The sequence below is a fragment of the Triturus cristatus genome, chromosome 6 (genome assembly GCF_964204655.1).
Source record: "Triturus cristatus chromosome 6, aTriCri1.1, whole genome shotgun sequence".
NCBI classification, from domain to species: domain Eukaryota; kingdom Metazoa; phylum Chordata; class Amphibia; order Caudata; family Salamandridae; genus Triturus; species Triturus cristatus.
Genome location: NC_140589.1, coordinates 1,768,690,120 through 1,768,706,177, shown reverse-complemented (window position 1 = coordinate 1,768,706,177; position 16,058 = coordinate 1,768,690,120). Strand labels below are relative to the sequence as shown.

The following is a 16,058-nucleotide window of genomic DNA, read 5'->3' as shown; positions in this document are numbered from 1 at the left end:
TCTATCTGAGCTTTGTGGGACTAGCAGGGATCGATGTGTGCTCTACAGTATAGTAGTAGCCCTTCATTTATTTCTCAGTTTCCATCAGAAAGAGATACTTGTTGACCATAACCTTGTATAAAATTCTCCCTTGACCAGGTCTTTCACAAGAGAGGAGAGAGCGCGAGCAAAGTGCGAGAGCGCGAGTGTGTGCGCGCGCACGCGCACCTGTGCTGTGGTTTGAGTGTATCGACACTGTGCATGCTGGCAGGAGTGCATTTCCGAATCAATGAGTTGGCAACCTAAAATGGTGGAGGGCTTTGGGGAGAGGCTATCCAGGTCTCTAATGACTGGTCAGCATTTCCTTCTGTACCCCCACTTCCAATTACACTGCAAAGGGGATACATTGTCCCGTGTGTGGTGGTTTCACAGTGTCTAAACCTGTATCAAGATAAATGGCTGACTCTGTGCCCAATAAACATCGAATGTCTGGAACAAGCCCGAGAAGAGCGGATTATCCCCTGGTCTTGCATTGCTGGAATCTGACAGCAGCAGAGAGGCCAGTGGGCACCAGCAGACTCTGTCCAGGCTCCAGGCCCTGGATGCGCCATATCATTTGGTTTAGCTTACAAGGCTTAAGAAGGTTCTTCCTGCCCATTTAAGAAGGTTTGAAGGCATTGCTAAGGCCTGAAAAGTTTTAGCAGCTGCATCAAAGCCTTGTAAAAAAGTATTACAACTCTGAGCAATAGCACATGTCTTAGGAGCATGGACCAAGGTACATTTCTGTTTGAAAGGCACCAGGGTGAACTGAGTTCGCACTGAACATTAGTGAAATGCCGAGACTCTGCACTGAACTCTTAACCCTCTGGGGCCCGTGCCCAGGAGCTCGCAATATGAACTGGTACCAAGTAAATGGTCAGTAACCTTTTATACTAGCCCTCTGCTCGGAAATCCAACTTACAGAGTCAGGAACTGATCACAAACACTCCCAGACTCTCCACTGACCTCCCTGGTATAGAAAACTAACAGGTAATGAACGCACAGGCCTTTGGGAGTTGGATCTCTGCCTAGGAAGAAGCTAGATTGTTCTGACTTTTTCTAAATACTCGTATTTTATGTGTACTACGTGTCACGTGTACTTAAGTACTTTTCCTTCACGCAAACATAAATAGGTAAATATTTAACCGAGAACTACTGCAGCGGGGAAAGAGCACAACCACTTGCGGAAGAAATACAGGTATTTAAATCTAGGCTGCTAGAGGTAGTACAATTCTCTCACTACTCACAGTTCCACAGATGTCTCTTGCTATGTCAGCGCTAAGTCGCGTTGTCTGGACAAAACCAAACGCCCCACTGAGCACTGCGTGGGGTAAATACCCTTTAATGTTTCACTCCAAGTATTTAAAATTCAAACAGCTGTAGGAGGATAGAACTATGCAAGGATGGCGTTTCCGTTTTTAACACAACCAAGACCTTATTAAGCACAGCCAGGATCATTGCACGGCTCTATCCTCCTACAGCTCTGTTATTTATGGTTGCAGTCAAGGCGCTTTTTGAGTTATTGAATTCTGTGATTTTTAGGTCTCGCCTGACCCAGCGCATGCGCTGGTTTGGCGAGACTTATTGAGAGGGCTTCAAAAAGTGCTACCAGGCCAGCCTAGAGCTACAGTGCATGTGCGCGCGCGCCGCGCTTAACCGCGATTAATTTCACTTTCGCAGCCGCAGGGCTGCTTGACATAGCCAGTAGGTCTCGCTTTTGGGACCTTATAAGTATTTAGTTATGCAACTGTTGCATGGCTAAACACTTATAAGGTCCCACAGGCGAGACCTATTGGCTATGCCAATGCTTGTTTTAACAATGGTTTTAGAACGATACCCCTGATGAAGGGCACCGTCCCGAAATGCATTGGGATTTACTAAAATTGAGTCACAAAAGGGATTCACAAAGAATGATCCATTAAAGGGACAGATGTCTATGTACGAAAAAGATTCACAAGTGTGATGCAACACAATGTTTCCAATAAAATGAAATTAGGGATCTAATCGCTTACAATTTGCTGTAGATGCCACGTTTTCACCAGGTGCCTACCCTAAACTACAGGCATGGACCATGCCCCAAAAATTCTACAGCGTGTACAAAGAAATTAATTCATCAAAACAAACAGTTACGGGAGCAAAAATTAACAGAGATGGCAAATTAACAAAGATGGCCAGCTGACTATACAGGATAGAAAAAGAGTTAACGACTTTACTGAGAATTGCAGAAAATCAAACAACAAACACACTAAGATGGAACAAACCAAAACAAAATAGAAGGCAACAAAGAAAGAGGAAGAACCAAATGAGAGCCTCGTGATTACTGTAGCACTATTTATGGCACTTTGGAGGACCCAGGAGAATACGCAGACTATTGGCTTCCACCATCACAGAGCAAAGCAACAACCTTGAGAAGTTTCAGGGGGGTTTCTTTTTACTTGAAATGCAGTCTGTGTGCGCTATGTGCAAGAACTGGACAGAAAGCCGAACGAACTGGTGTTGTCTATGCCAGTTGAGGATATGAAACTTTCAAATCAAGCTTGAAAACTAAAGAAATGACTTCATCACAAGAATAAAATGAGAAGAGCAGATGTACAAGGGTTCTCACACTATGGAACGGAGCACAAGGTAAATTCTTGTAGCACGACTGTTGGTGCCAACAAATGACTGGACTCATGCAAAACTATTTTTAGGGCATTCAATGTTGTAGGTGTGAGAAAGCCATCTAGTGTGCCACCTCTTAATTTTATATCAAGCTCTGGAATTGTGACATCTGTTGGGACACTACAGAAGGTTTTGCTTTGCTAAAATGGTAACTGTAGGTCTACCTCACAAAAGGGAAAGACACTAGGCTGCCAATGAGTACTGGTAAAATATGTATAGCTTGGCTTTTGTGACCCAACGGTAGTAGTGTAGGACAGCGGTTCTTAAGCTCTGAACTGCGACACCTACTCCAGTCCACAACTGTTTAGAAAATGTAATATTAGCAAATTAACGCATGACATACACATAGAAAGCAAAATTACAAATTCTAATTTGGGGGCTAAAAATTAAGTTGCTATACTTATCTTGAGTCCTAGTAGCAGTGCAAGTACAGTAAACACAATTTAATGTGGACTATTTGTTGTTTCAATTGACGCAATGGTATACATACAAACAAAAAGAGCGTATGAAGTAGGAGCAAAAAAATTACAAAGTGATATGCTGCAGTCTAAAATATTGCTCCATCTTTCAAAATAAAAAATAAAGCTTCAACCTTACCATTAAAATTTCGATTTTTTTGTTTGCATTTTTTTAAAAAGGTAAAATATTTCATACTTTGTGTATTTGTGCTGTAAGTTTGTTTCCGTACTTTATGTATGGTTTAGAGGTTTAAATGGTAGACAATGCTCCGGTGGGAATCCCCAACTTCCTGTAGGGATTCATGGGGGGGGGGGGGGGCACATAAATCGAAAGGTTAAAAAAAATGGCGTGTAGGTCCAACTGTCCTGTAGCCTAGGGGTACCTTATGGAAACTTTTGTTCTTAAAGATCCAAGTGCTGCATGGCCTGTAGAACGGTGCTGCAACACTGCTAGATTTGGGTACCCCAGGGCCATATTGTGAAGATTCCATCTGACAGGATTCTGTTTCTTTTTGGAGGTTGTGATTGTTCACTATTACTGTTGTGAACTCGGCGACAACCAACTATACGGAATATTGCAGTTGTGCTGTAGAGTGCTTGGTGAAACAGCACGCATCAGTCATCTTAGAGTCTGCACTAACCTTCAACAGCAGAAACCTTGAACCATTCGGAAAATGTAACTCGAATAATACATTAAGATCTTCAGTTTCATGAAGGCGAGCAATCCCCAAAGTTACAGTGATTAAGTAACCTGACCTTTTGCACCAATGGGAGATTTGGAAAAGTGTGTGTGTGAGATAGGCAAACAAAGAGGTATCCCCACCACTTGCTGGAGAGACCGGTTTCATTTCCACTGCTTAATGATCCTGCCCAAGTAACTGGCCTTTTCAGCACTACCAAGTGAATACTTGGGTGACAGTGGCTTGGTAGCCGGCATGTAAGTGTATTTCACAGCTGTGACCCAATCGCTTTCAAGAAAGGGTTCACTGCAGGCAGTTTACTCTACGTGGTGGGACATTCACTCAAGAGTATTATGTAACTGAGACTGGTGAAAATTGGCTGAGGACAACAGACAACTAGATGGGCAGGGGGTTTCCAGATGACACACACAGGTGTTCTTTTGTATATCAGATTGTCAGACGGAAAGGTTTTCCAAGATTTCGTTGTCATGTAGGACAACGCGTCTTTCTTCGCTGACATCATTGATGCGCAAGCTATTAATTAGCTAGAACAGAGTTAAAAATCAACACACTGCAAGTCTTTCAAATTTGTTAGGAAATGAGGTTCCTTGTTCAAGAAGGTTCTGTGGGCAAACACAAAAAGAGTATGCAAGAGGCCAAAGGTAAACAGGAGTCTGTAGAGCGCTGGAATAATAGGTTTAAACACAGAGTGTTTACCAAAGTTAGAAGATGCAATTTGAATTTACTGTAATCTAGCCACCTCAAATTTGGGAAGTCGAATGTAGGCTCCATGGCAATTACCGTTCTTAGAGTATACGTCACTTGATGGGGGGGGGGAAATAAAAATAGATCTGAAGACTCAAAGGAATGGGAACATGATAAAATAACTTCTTTGTAACCCCGTTAACCCAAGCTTATCAGAAACAACAGTTCCAATATTACGAACGAGTTCAATGGTGACGGGACATGGGCCAGCTGGAGGAGACCAATAGCTACTTAATAGCGAAGACCTTTGTATTTAAATGATTCCGTTTGAGCCCTTTGGAGTTTATCCAATCCCCAAGCAACAGCATGGATCGCTTTACATTCATTCTTTATTGCGGAGATCAAAATTCATATGGAGCAAAACTTGGGTATCATCTATCTACATTTAAAATCAAAATCCAAAGATCTGATCTGCTCTAACAGGGGTATCTTGGATGAAATTTAAAAAAAAATAGTCATGACCTTTGCAAGACACCTAAGATGACAGAATGAGCCCCCTCAGAACATTCTTGGATACCGCGAGCAGAAAGTGGTAGAGTGTATTCGAAGTGGACTGAGATACATTGATTGAAGGCAGGTGAAGCTGGAGGGCAGGGGGAAGTTTCTTAACAACATGGCTGTCTTCTGCACTACTGGATTTTAATTGCCAAAGTTACATTTTATGGGAAAGGTTTGGTGCTAGCGGGCACTTTCACAACACAGGAGGTGGAAGTGTGGGGACATGTTAGGAAGTGGATTAGAATTACCAATGGCATGCTACTTCCCTTTCGGAAATACACTCGTGGTCTACTGGCACCTCAGACTCAGCATGGATCCCGGAGGAGAAGATTCCTTGGTTGAATCAAAGTCTTCTTGCAGCAAAGGAGCGCTGGAAGAAGTGTTCATCCCTCTGACAAACAGGTTGTGGGTGTGAACAAACTCCTCCCTAACCCTTTCCAACATCAATAACCCTGGAACAAGTACATTTGCACTTGCTCAGCAGATTTTCATATGGGCACATGTACAACTATCATAGGTTTCCAGGCCTACTTCTTAGACTCTTCTTAAATTCCTGAATGGCTTTAACCTGTACCAAAGCAAAGTCCTAGGCCTGCAGCTGCACTTTGAAAACTTTCTTACAACATGGGTTCATACTTATTTTACCCTACCCCTATTGGTTTTACACACATTCCTCCTAATGTTTTCAGAAAAATATTGCCCTTTATTAAACATGCTTAATTAAATGATGCTTTAGGGAAATTAAATTTGAGGTTGTCCTTAAAAGTGGACTATCGTTTAGTAAAATTGAAACATTTGTCCATTGTCTCAAATTGCAAATATTTCTGCTGGGAACATTTTATTTTGAAAGCAAACAAACTGCACAACAGTTTGGCAAAACTGACAAAAACCGTTGTCCATTTTTTCACGACGCTATTATTTTGGGGTATATAGTTTGCTTTTAAAATAAAATCACCAATCGTGCTTAAATTCTTCTGCATGTATCTGTGTAGAATAAAGGTGCATGCATTCTGGGAGGATGATTATAAACATTCACTTACTGTTAAATGTTGAAAACATATGTACTTATTTTTATATTTGAAGCACTTTCATCAGTTGAAGCGGGGTTACACCTCACTGTATTTTCTTAGGGCGCTCAACACAACGGTACAGGCTTTAGGTTAGTAAACCATAAAAACTCCTGTGAACATCTTGCACATATGGATGCAGATAATGCCTTACAGACTATCCAGTTTGCACAACCATGGTGTGGCACTGTAAACTGGCACCCAAAGGGTTTGTGATGCAGGGGTGGAGTCTAGGTATCCCGCGAAAAAAACATACATGCCGATTTGTTGTTCTTGAGCCCAAATATTATTTCCTGGGCATTGCAAACAGGCACTCCACCGCCCTGACCACAATATGGAGTTTAAAAAGCAGCAATTACCACATATCTAGGAAACATTTCCAGGGGCATGTGTAACTCAACAGGGCAGGTGTGCGTTGGTGACAAAATCTAGATAAGTTGGAAGAATAATAATTACCCTTATACAAAACATTTTCAGAATAAAGAGTAAAAAAAAGACATTATTCTGGGTGAAGGCTAGAATAAGTAAAAGGATATGGGTTCGAAACAGATTAGCTTTGGGTCAGGTTCAAAGGTGAGGAAGTGAAAGAAAAATATTAGAACTAAATGCATTTTCAACCCAAATGATTCTCATCCATATCTATTTAACACATAGATTTTTCCTAACCATGTACACACAGCCTTTTTTTTTAGTTTATCAAACTTAATTTTTTGTTACTAATACTATTGATTGGCTCTCTCTCATTACTGCCTTTTTCATGGACATTAATGGACATGCCAAGGTGTTCGCCTACAGACTGTGCTCCAACCCGTCAGGTCTTTGAATCATCTAGCCGCATAATTCATTGAGAATGTGTTCAAAAGCATTGCAACATCTTTTCCCTGATCCTGAGCAGTGGCCACCAATGCCCATTGTTATGGCCATTGCGGTGTTATTATAAAAAGTGATCTTAAATCAGTGTTTAATACTGTCAGACCTCAAAATTCTGCATCCTTCGTACGCTGGATTAATTTTAATTATCTAAAGGGAAACACCAGATTAAACGCTTTCAGCAAACTGTAAACTGATTAAACAAATGTCGACCAATATAATGCGAACAAAGTGGCACTGACAAGTTAAACTATTAGGTAAGTAAGAAAAGGCCATAGAAACCCTTATTCAGTTCTACTGATGGAGAGGTTGGACCAAGGCAAACAGACCGGAAGTTCCACTAAGATATTAAGCGCACCCACAAGAAGGACGACCTTGGTTCAGGCTTCCACTAGGACAGTCACTTCCGCAACCCGACTGGACTCATGGGTAATCAAGGGCACATGTATGTTCTAAGACTGGACAGGATTAGGCTTTCTACATTTCAATGGAACCGTTTCAGGCATCCTACATTTTTCATAATTAATTCTAATATTTCAGTATTCATGTGTTATTTACTTGCAGACTAACAAAGTGAGCTAGCTTCCACAGCAACAGAGGCACATAAAATACGAGCAGAGTTTGGAGATTACTGATGTTTCAAATGACAGTATTTATAGTTAAAACACCGTACACCTGAAATCTGGCGTCGATTCTCCTCAGTTATGGACCACACTTGATAATAGCCATGCAAGAATAGTTTGGCAGAGAAAATAAACATTTTAGCTGAAATCAGCATCCAAGGGCTACCTACCCTCGTTACAGTTTTAAATCCTAATAATACGGCGGTCCAATACATTATTTAGGGACCTAGAAACACTGTTTATTGAGCCTGGGTATAGTCCTCTGCCTAAGGCTGATCAACTAATGTAGCAAATCCCCATTTTTGCAAAGCCCCAGATATTCCCTTTTCAGGACTGTAGATTTGCTGGCTTTAGAACTCTGTACGCTTTACCACTGCTGAACAGTAGTAAAGTGCTTGTGCTTCCCCTCTGAAACAAATGCTGTACTCTGGGACTCCCCTATACTCTGGGACTCCCCTATACTCTGGGACTCCCCTATACTCTGGGACTCCCCTATACTCTGGGACTCCCCTATAACTTCACTGTAGACTGTGCCTAAAGGCTGCAGCTGACTAAAGAGGACTAGACCTTTCAAGGAGACCTAGCTGGGGGCAGAAGCCAGCCCTGAAGAGCTATGGGCTGCAGGACTGACCAGAGGAAGCTGACCACTATCTCTAAAGGTAATATCCCCGGTTCCACTCCACTCCACTCGAAATTGCACTTAGGTCCTGGTCCACTGAAAATTGTGGTTTCTCCACAGTGCTTGACTTGTTCTAGGCGCTTTCTATCTTAAACTTTAAAAATGGATCTCTGCGGTTCCCCTTTCTGTCCATTAAAATTTCTCTGTTAATTTAGGGAATTTTATTGTTTTGTGTTCATTACTTTAAAATTATTGGTATTGCTTGATCTTAGTCCTCGGAACGCCTGCTGCTCGGTCATTGCTACCAGGAGTTAGGAAGAAGATCTTGCAGAACAATTTTTAGACCAAACTAGAGCAGGTTTATTGAATGCGTAGGAGTTCCCCTCCTCTCCCAAATTAATAACCCCATTTCTGGCAATTACCATAGGGGCTAATCTTTGTAAACCTTATTCGTCAATTTATTTAAGAGTGTTTTCACCCATGAATAAAAACAAAAGTGCTTTTTTTAAATTTATTTTTTTAACTTTCTATACTTAAGAAATATATTGGGTTTTTTTCTTCAATATATGATGCTACAATTTTTTCAGGCATTAGCTCAGTTTCAGTTTACAAAGAACATAGCAGTAGCCATGGCCAGCTAATTTATCATTCAGATCATCCCTCGTTTGGACCTTCAACAAAAGGCACCCGATTCACCCTGAGCTAATTTTTAAAGTTACATGCAGTTTTAGGTCTCGGCTGGTGTTGGAGCACGCATGCGCTCCTTGCCTCGAGACTTCTAGTAATCAGCTTAGTTTAGAGAAGGGGACTCGAGGCGCACCCCTCATTTTCATTGGGTAGCGTCAGCGTTTATGTTAAACGCTGGCTTCCCATTGAAAAGGAGGGTTTTAGGTTGCCTCCCTTTGGCTTTTTGGGACGGCCTACTTGGACTCCCTCGCCTGCTTTCGCCCGTCGCAAACGTTTTCTTATCTTTATGGGGCCATGTGTTTAAACATATGGCTCCATAAAGACAAGAGATCACCGCCTGGAGCTTCATCGGCTGTTGGCTCCTACGTCACCGCGAGCCGCGCTGGGATTGGCCCAGCGTCGCAGGTTGCCTAGCAGCGGAGGGGGGCTCGTCTCTTGCGAGCGCCACTCCAAGATCCAGGAAGTGGAATCCCAGCGTGACGTCGGCACCAAGAGCGGACTTGCACTCTAACTCGTGCCATATCAAATGCTTGTTATTTAAATATGCTTGTCAGTTTCTTCTGTTAGCTCACGCGGGCTCCACCAGTTTATATTCTCTAGCACAAGCATCTGTCTCTATGCCAAGAGGCTGTGTGTTTGTTCGTACAAGCGTGACCGGCCGATCTAGGCTGCCCTGAGGGTGAACCAGTTGTCTTCCGATTGGTGATCGGTTGTTCCAAAGAACTTGGTGCCGTTTTCCTTCTAATGAAAGGGCTAAATTCATTGTCGGGTTTTTTTTGCGGGTAGTTTCTAGAGGGTTGTTATAATTTAGACTGACTGAGGTGCCTTAAAACGATTCAGTTATTCGTGAAAAACCTTGTAGGCTAGCCTGGTTACTGAGGCGGGAATGCTCTTTGGTCTTGGCCACGTAACCGTTTGCAGGTAGCACACAAATAGCTTGCTCCGTGAAGCGAGCCCGTGGGCTTTGGCTGCATCTTCAGGTCAGTTTGTTTCAAGGGGAGACCCAGGGCCCGCCGTGAACAAATCCCCTGTCCACCGTCCAACACAGTGCAACGTCCACTGAACGGAAACCTTGAACTACTTCTCTGTGCGCCGAAAACAGGGCGGAAGTCATATTTGTAGTTGCTGTGTGAGTTGGCTGGAAGTAAACTAAGTTTTGTGAATTCCAAGCGGCAGCCACATAGTGGCTATTCCTTCGTGCCGCAGTGAGCATCGACACGGTCCCCTGGGGGGCATTTTATCATCTCCTGTGCATTCTTCATTAAATGCAGACAATGAAACGTTCATATTTCAGGGTTAACGACGGCAGCGTTTCACGGTGGTCTTGCAGCAGTTGTTGCCTTTTTTAATCCTTTGTTCCCATTCTTCTCTGTCTGAACATAAAAGAAAGGCGAAACGACCTTGATCGACCATGATTTATGCTCTTTCCGCCAACTGTCTTCTTCCTAGAGTTGCTTGTTTTCCCTCTTCCTGTTTTCAACGCCTCTTAAAGCCAAGAAGCGTTTTCTCAGATTTATTTCGGCTAGCCAACTATGGGATTGCTCTTGGTATTTGCGTGACCTCGGTAGTGTTGGTTTTTCAGTTTGCTGAAGGAAGTGTGCTAAAAGAAGCAAGTGGCTTGTTTGCCAGAGATGGGTTGTCAAGTTGTTGGTCAATATTGTTTGAGTTTAAAGTGTGGAGGCTGGTTGTTTGATTAAACAGACAGCTGAACACACTTTAGATCGAACGTCTGATTCCGTTAGTAGCTTTGTTCTTCTAGTTCCCTCTTTGTATTTCTAAAACATCAATAGCACTGTTTTGTACACTTACGGGTTCTACCCCTAACATAAACAAGCATTGAAAATGCAATAGGTCTCGCCTTTGATTAAGTTAAAGCCATTTGCTTTGCTAATGATATTGTATAGCAAATGGCTTTAAGTTAATGAAAGGCGAGACCTATTGCAGTTTTAATGCTTGTTTGCTAGGAGGTCCATCTGGGCTTACTACCATATCCAAAGAAAGGGTCACTATATATACTGATATTTCCATGTTTAAATCTGAAATACAAAGATTCAGAGTGTTCCCTTCCGGTGTTGCTATGTTCCGTTATTATCTGCGTGTGCAATGTTGTCTTCCACTGTTCATTTTAAGTTTAAAAACAGATCTGGGGGGGGGGGGGGGAGGCGGGGGGGGTGGTCCAGATGAGGGATGCGTTTCTCCACTTCTCTGCTGGACCGCCAGCATAAAAAACCTCTATTGTGGAGACAAAGGACCCGGAGAGATGACTGCAGAGACTGGGTCCCGGTTGGGAGGCTGCCGACACCAAGTGGGGTACCCACCCGGCTGATCCTGCACTGACTCTTCGGTAGCCATGACCGCTCTATCCAAGATGGTGGTGGCCACGCACAAGAGGAGGCTGCAGTCGCATCACTTGGGGAGCGGAGTAACAGGGTTGAGAGGAGATGGCTGCCATGCCCAAGACCTGGTGTGGATGGGCGGCCTGGCCCTAAAGACCTGGATCTGGAGAGACAGCGCTGATAAGCCGGCCGGGCCTGGAGCAACACCAGGAAAGGTTGAGGCAACCGGGAGGTGCCCAGGCGCAAGTCAGCCGGGCCCCAAGGACTACGCGCCAAAGAGTGTGGTAGCCCCAGATGACCGGGCCCTCTGGTGGAACATCGGAGTCAGCAAAGGGAGAGGCAGACCGGAGCTGATACCGGTGGAAGATCCTCATCCCCAGACCAGAGGACAGAGGCGGCTTCTGGGAGTGAGTGCAAGAGGCATGACAACCAACAACAAAGTGACTGGAACACTAGGACACGGTTCCCCAGTTGATGTCACAATTGGTGAGCATTCAGGATGGACAGCCCTTTAGCTCCATCATGTACTGAAGGGGTGCCCTAGCCGTGTGGCTGAGTAATCGGCCGACCTCGTGCCTTAGGTGGCTGGGACGATAGACGTAGTCTCCCCCACACGCCTGAGATCACATGAGAAACTCTCATTCTGAGATGCTGAGTCCCCGGAGTTGAGCCCAAAGGGTTATGTAGACTGTGCATAGGATTGACCCAGCAGCAAGGGAAGGCAGAGATCCCAGGAAACAATACAGGCCCCCACAAGGGGTACTTGGAGCACGGTGAGAGAGGTTGGAGGCTTTGGTTAGTGAAGGACTGCATCTGCTAGGCACCCGTAATCGGACTTCAAACAGAGACCTAGTATGACAGCGGCAAGAGATTTTTTTTTTTTTTTTTAAATATCCCAGTAGTAGCATAGGTAATAGAAGAAATTCCACTAAGCAAGGAAAGGATGCAGTACCTTATGTGGCTAATAGAGGTCCCTTTACAACTCCACGTGGACACCTAGTAACAGCCTGTGGTACTCCACCCTTTCCTTGCTTTGTGAAATTTCTTTTCTTAATGATGCTACTGCTGGGATATTTTTAAACAAAAAATAAATCTAACATACATTATCATTAATAATAATAGGGGAGCAAATTAAATTGGCACTGAATTGAACAGGAGAGGTTGGGATGATATAAACACAGGGCAACAGCAGCTGGTAGAACATGGTGAAGTCCTAAGTTCTCCTTTATACATATGTTATAAATATATAAATAAACCCGTGTATGAGCGGATCGGCCTTTTAACCCCTTCGCTGCGGCGGGAATTCCGCCGCAGCGCTGGGGGGTGTGGGGGGGCAGCGCGGTGGCGCTGTGCTCATGACGGAGCCACTCAGTCATGAGCCACGGTTGAGCTGTGCTCATGATGGAGTGGTTCCGTCATGACTCCGCCCAGTTGCATTGTCCCCCCCGCACAGGCGGGGAAACAGCGCCGCGTGGGCGGAGCGGCCGCCAACGGTCACGGCATGACGGAACCGCTCCGTCATGAGCACACGGCAACCGTGGCTCATGACGGAGTGGTTCCGTCATGAGCGGGGAAGGGGTTAAATCAAATTGTGTAGTAAAACATATTTCTGCACTAATAAAGCTAATCGACACACTTTAAGCAGCATCCAAACTTCTTGGTGAACCGCTTCACCATTATTGGTGGTGCTGCTGCAAAATGAAACAAGCATTTGCAATGCAATAGGTCTCGCATTTGCGAGAGTTTGAGCTATTGGCATTGTAAATGACAATGCCTTTTATTTATGTCTTTTGAAATCCTGCAAGCGGTGCATACAAACGCACTTTGTACTTTAGTCCTTGCTTACGAAAAGCAAGGCTGGCAGTAAAAGAAGCGCATTTACTGCCAGCCTTGCTTCTTGTATGCAACGACTATAAGTATAAAGTGCGTGTTTACGCACCGCTTGCAGATTTTCAGAAAACATAAATAATAGGCAGTCATTTACAATGTCAACAGCTCAAACTCTTGCAAATGCGAGACCCATTGCATTACAAATACTTGTTTTTTAATGTAGGCCCTTCTGATTTGCTATTTTACATTGTTCCCTGTATGCACTTGAGGATTAGACACTAAATGTGCAGATTCTAAACAGCTACATTCTACATACATATATCAGGGCCTTAGAGTAGTGCACTTAGGAGACACGTGGATATCACGCCAAAAGCTACGCAGTCTGCACGCATGAATAGCAGCATACTCTAAAGGCCCCAGAAAGAATCCCCAGCATAGCTTGCATGCCAGTGCACACTGCAGGTGCTGGAGGGTGAAAACCTTTGCAGGAACTAAACAGCCCTCTTTGCTCCACCTACTTTAGCCAACTTTTTACACTCCGAAATCAGGACATGCAGTCATCAGCAAAAGTGGTGTACTTTATAGACAACAAAAGCAGCAAACACTGTAGCTAGCAAGAACACTGCCCTTTGGAGGAATTAACATCACAATACCTCGGTTTAAGCTCTGTTCAGCTCTCAGTAAGGAAGAAGTTACTTCTCTGTAACATGGACTTCAAATGTCTACAGGTGAATTAATCTACTACTCTCCTTCGCCATTATTTAAAGGGGTGTCCCCAGTATATGTTAAGTGACTAAAATGCAGACCAGTCAGATTTATAAAACATCAGAAGCACAATCCCTATCCAGCCCACTTCCTCTCCTCATTTAAAAACATCAGAAGCACAATCCCTATCCAGCCCACTTCATTCCTCTCCTCATTTAAAAACACCAGAAGCACAATCCCTATCCAGCCCCACTTCATTCCTCTCCTCATTTAAAAACACCAGAAGCACAATCCCTATCCAGCCCCACTTCATTCCTCTCCTCATTTAAAAACACCAGAAGCACAATCCCTATCCAGACCCACTTCATTCCTCTCCTCATTTAAAAACACCAGAAGCACAATCCCTATCCAGACCCACTTCCTCTCCTCATTTAAAAACACCAGAAGCACAATCCCTATCCAGCCCCACTTCATTCCTCTCCTCATGTAAAACGTAAGAGTCACTGGAACTGCTTCCAACTTGTGACACAACTCTCTTCGAGTTACAATAGCACATTCTAGGACAAGAAAGACAACTGAGTATAGAGGGCTCATTTGACCAAACCGGAAAGTGTGGGTCAATTGTAACTGGCAACAATAAGTTCCTGGTCACACAGCTTAAGTAGGGAAATACTATGTAAGTTCAGTACTAAAGCAGTGACAGCTTTTCCTGTGGGACCCTTCAGACACACCGACAGAAAATGCTTTGTAGAGGTAAAGTGCCTGCATCGAGCTTCATGCCGTATTCACTTACTTCCACAGGGGGGTCTTGCAGATCTCACCCATGTGAAGGTTAGTGAGACTAGGTGTACGAGCATTGCATTTCCTGTAATGTGCTTTTAAACCTCTTAGGGCTGTATGACCTTCACAGAACAGAAAAGCAGAGTGCAGTACAGTACAGTCATCTGTTTAGTGCTTTGGATAACGTTGCCCTCAAGTAACTTAACTTTTACTGTAAGCTGGTAACGATCTCTCTCATTGCCACCTTCTCCCCAGACAAATATAATAGCCACTAACAATTTCAAACAAAGTTTCCTGCCTGCTTTACAAACAAGCATTTGCAATGCAATAGGTCTCGTATTTGCGAGAGTTTACGCTATTGGCATTGCAAATGACAATGTCTTTTATTTATCTGTTTGGATTATTAACACATAAATAAAAGGCATGGTCATTTAGAATGCCAATAGCTCAAACTCTTGTAAACGCAAGACCCATTTCATTTTAAAGAAGCGGCCGCCATTGTCCCGGGCTGCTTGGAAAGTGAAAGCGCAAATGGCGCGCTGAATCTTGCAGGAAAGCATGTCGTGCTTGCAGCTGGAGAAACTAATTAAAGAAAATAGTGCTTACAGACTAAATAAGATATAAGCCACATCATTTACCTTTAATTGTCACACAAATTAGTCATCTCTGCCACATAATTTGGTCGTCCTCTGCCGCATGCTTTTAGTGGCCCTAATTGAACACTAGCGTGTAAATGGAGTGTAGGATTCCGTGCGTAACAACGTCACACCACCCTGCACACATGATCACATCACACCATCAAAACAACACGTCAGACACACCCTGTGACTGAAACCTGAACACAACCAGTTTGGCGGAAGACAAATAACACAAAATAGCACTGACGCACACACACAACTAAATGAGTGCAAACCCGGAGCCCCTCACAGCACTGAAGAGCCAAAAGGGACAACTAATCCGACTGTGGGACTAGGTGCCATACTGGGGTGACTGAACGATATGATCCACCAGGAGTTTTAGTTTCTCTGCACATTTACAAGGCATCCGCGTGGTACAACGGAAGAGTGCCATTCCTCTGACAACCTGTCATTAATGGAATAAAGCCTACAACAAAGCAGAAGTCGATTGTCATTCTTTCCGAACTTATGGGGTGGGTTGCGGGGACAGAACAAGGGTCCATATACGCCATACATACATACATGGCAAACAATAATGTATGATTGTGCATAATGTTACAATTGTTCAAATGCAATAAATTTAAAAAAACTGAACCCAGTGAAGCACAACATCAGGTTTGATGGTGCTGAAAGGTGAAAGGAATCCACCTTGCCTAGGGTTAGAACTACGTTCCTCAATACCTTTCAAGCAACTGCTAGTACTTATTGCAATTGCTTAACAATAAAGTTCATATATTAATTGCAAAATATCCTTATCAATAACATATGTGCCACCAATAAATAC

At 43.6% G+C, this 16,058-nt stretch overlaps 1 protein-coding gene across 1 annotated transcript in view; it reads right to left on the bottom strand.

The window, feature by feature from the left end:
- Positions 1–16,058, bottom strand: part of KIF13B (kinesin family member 13B) — a 712,974-nt gene that overhangs the window by 655,107 nt on the left and 41,809 nt on the right. The window lies entirely within an intron of this gene.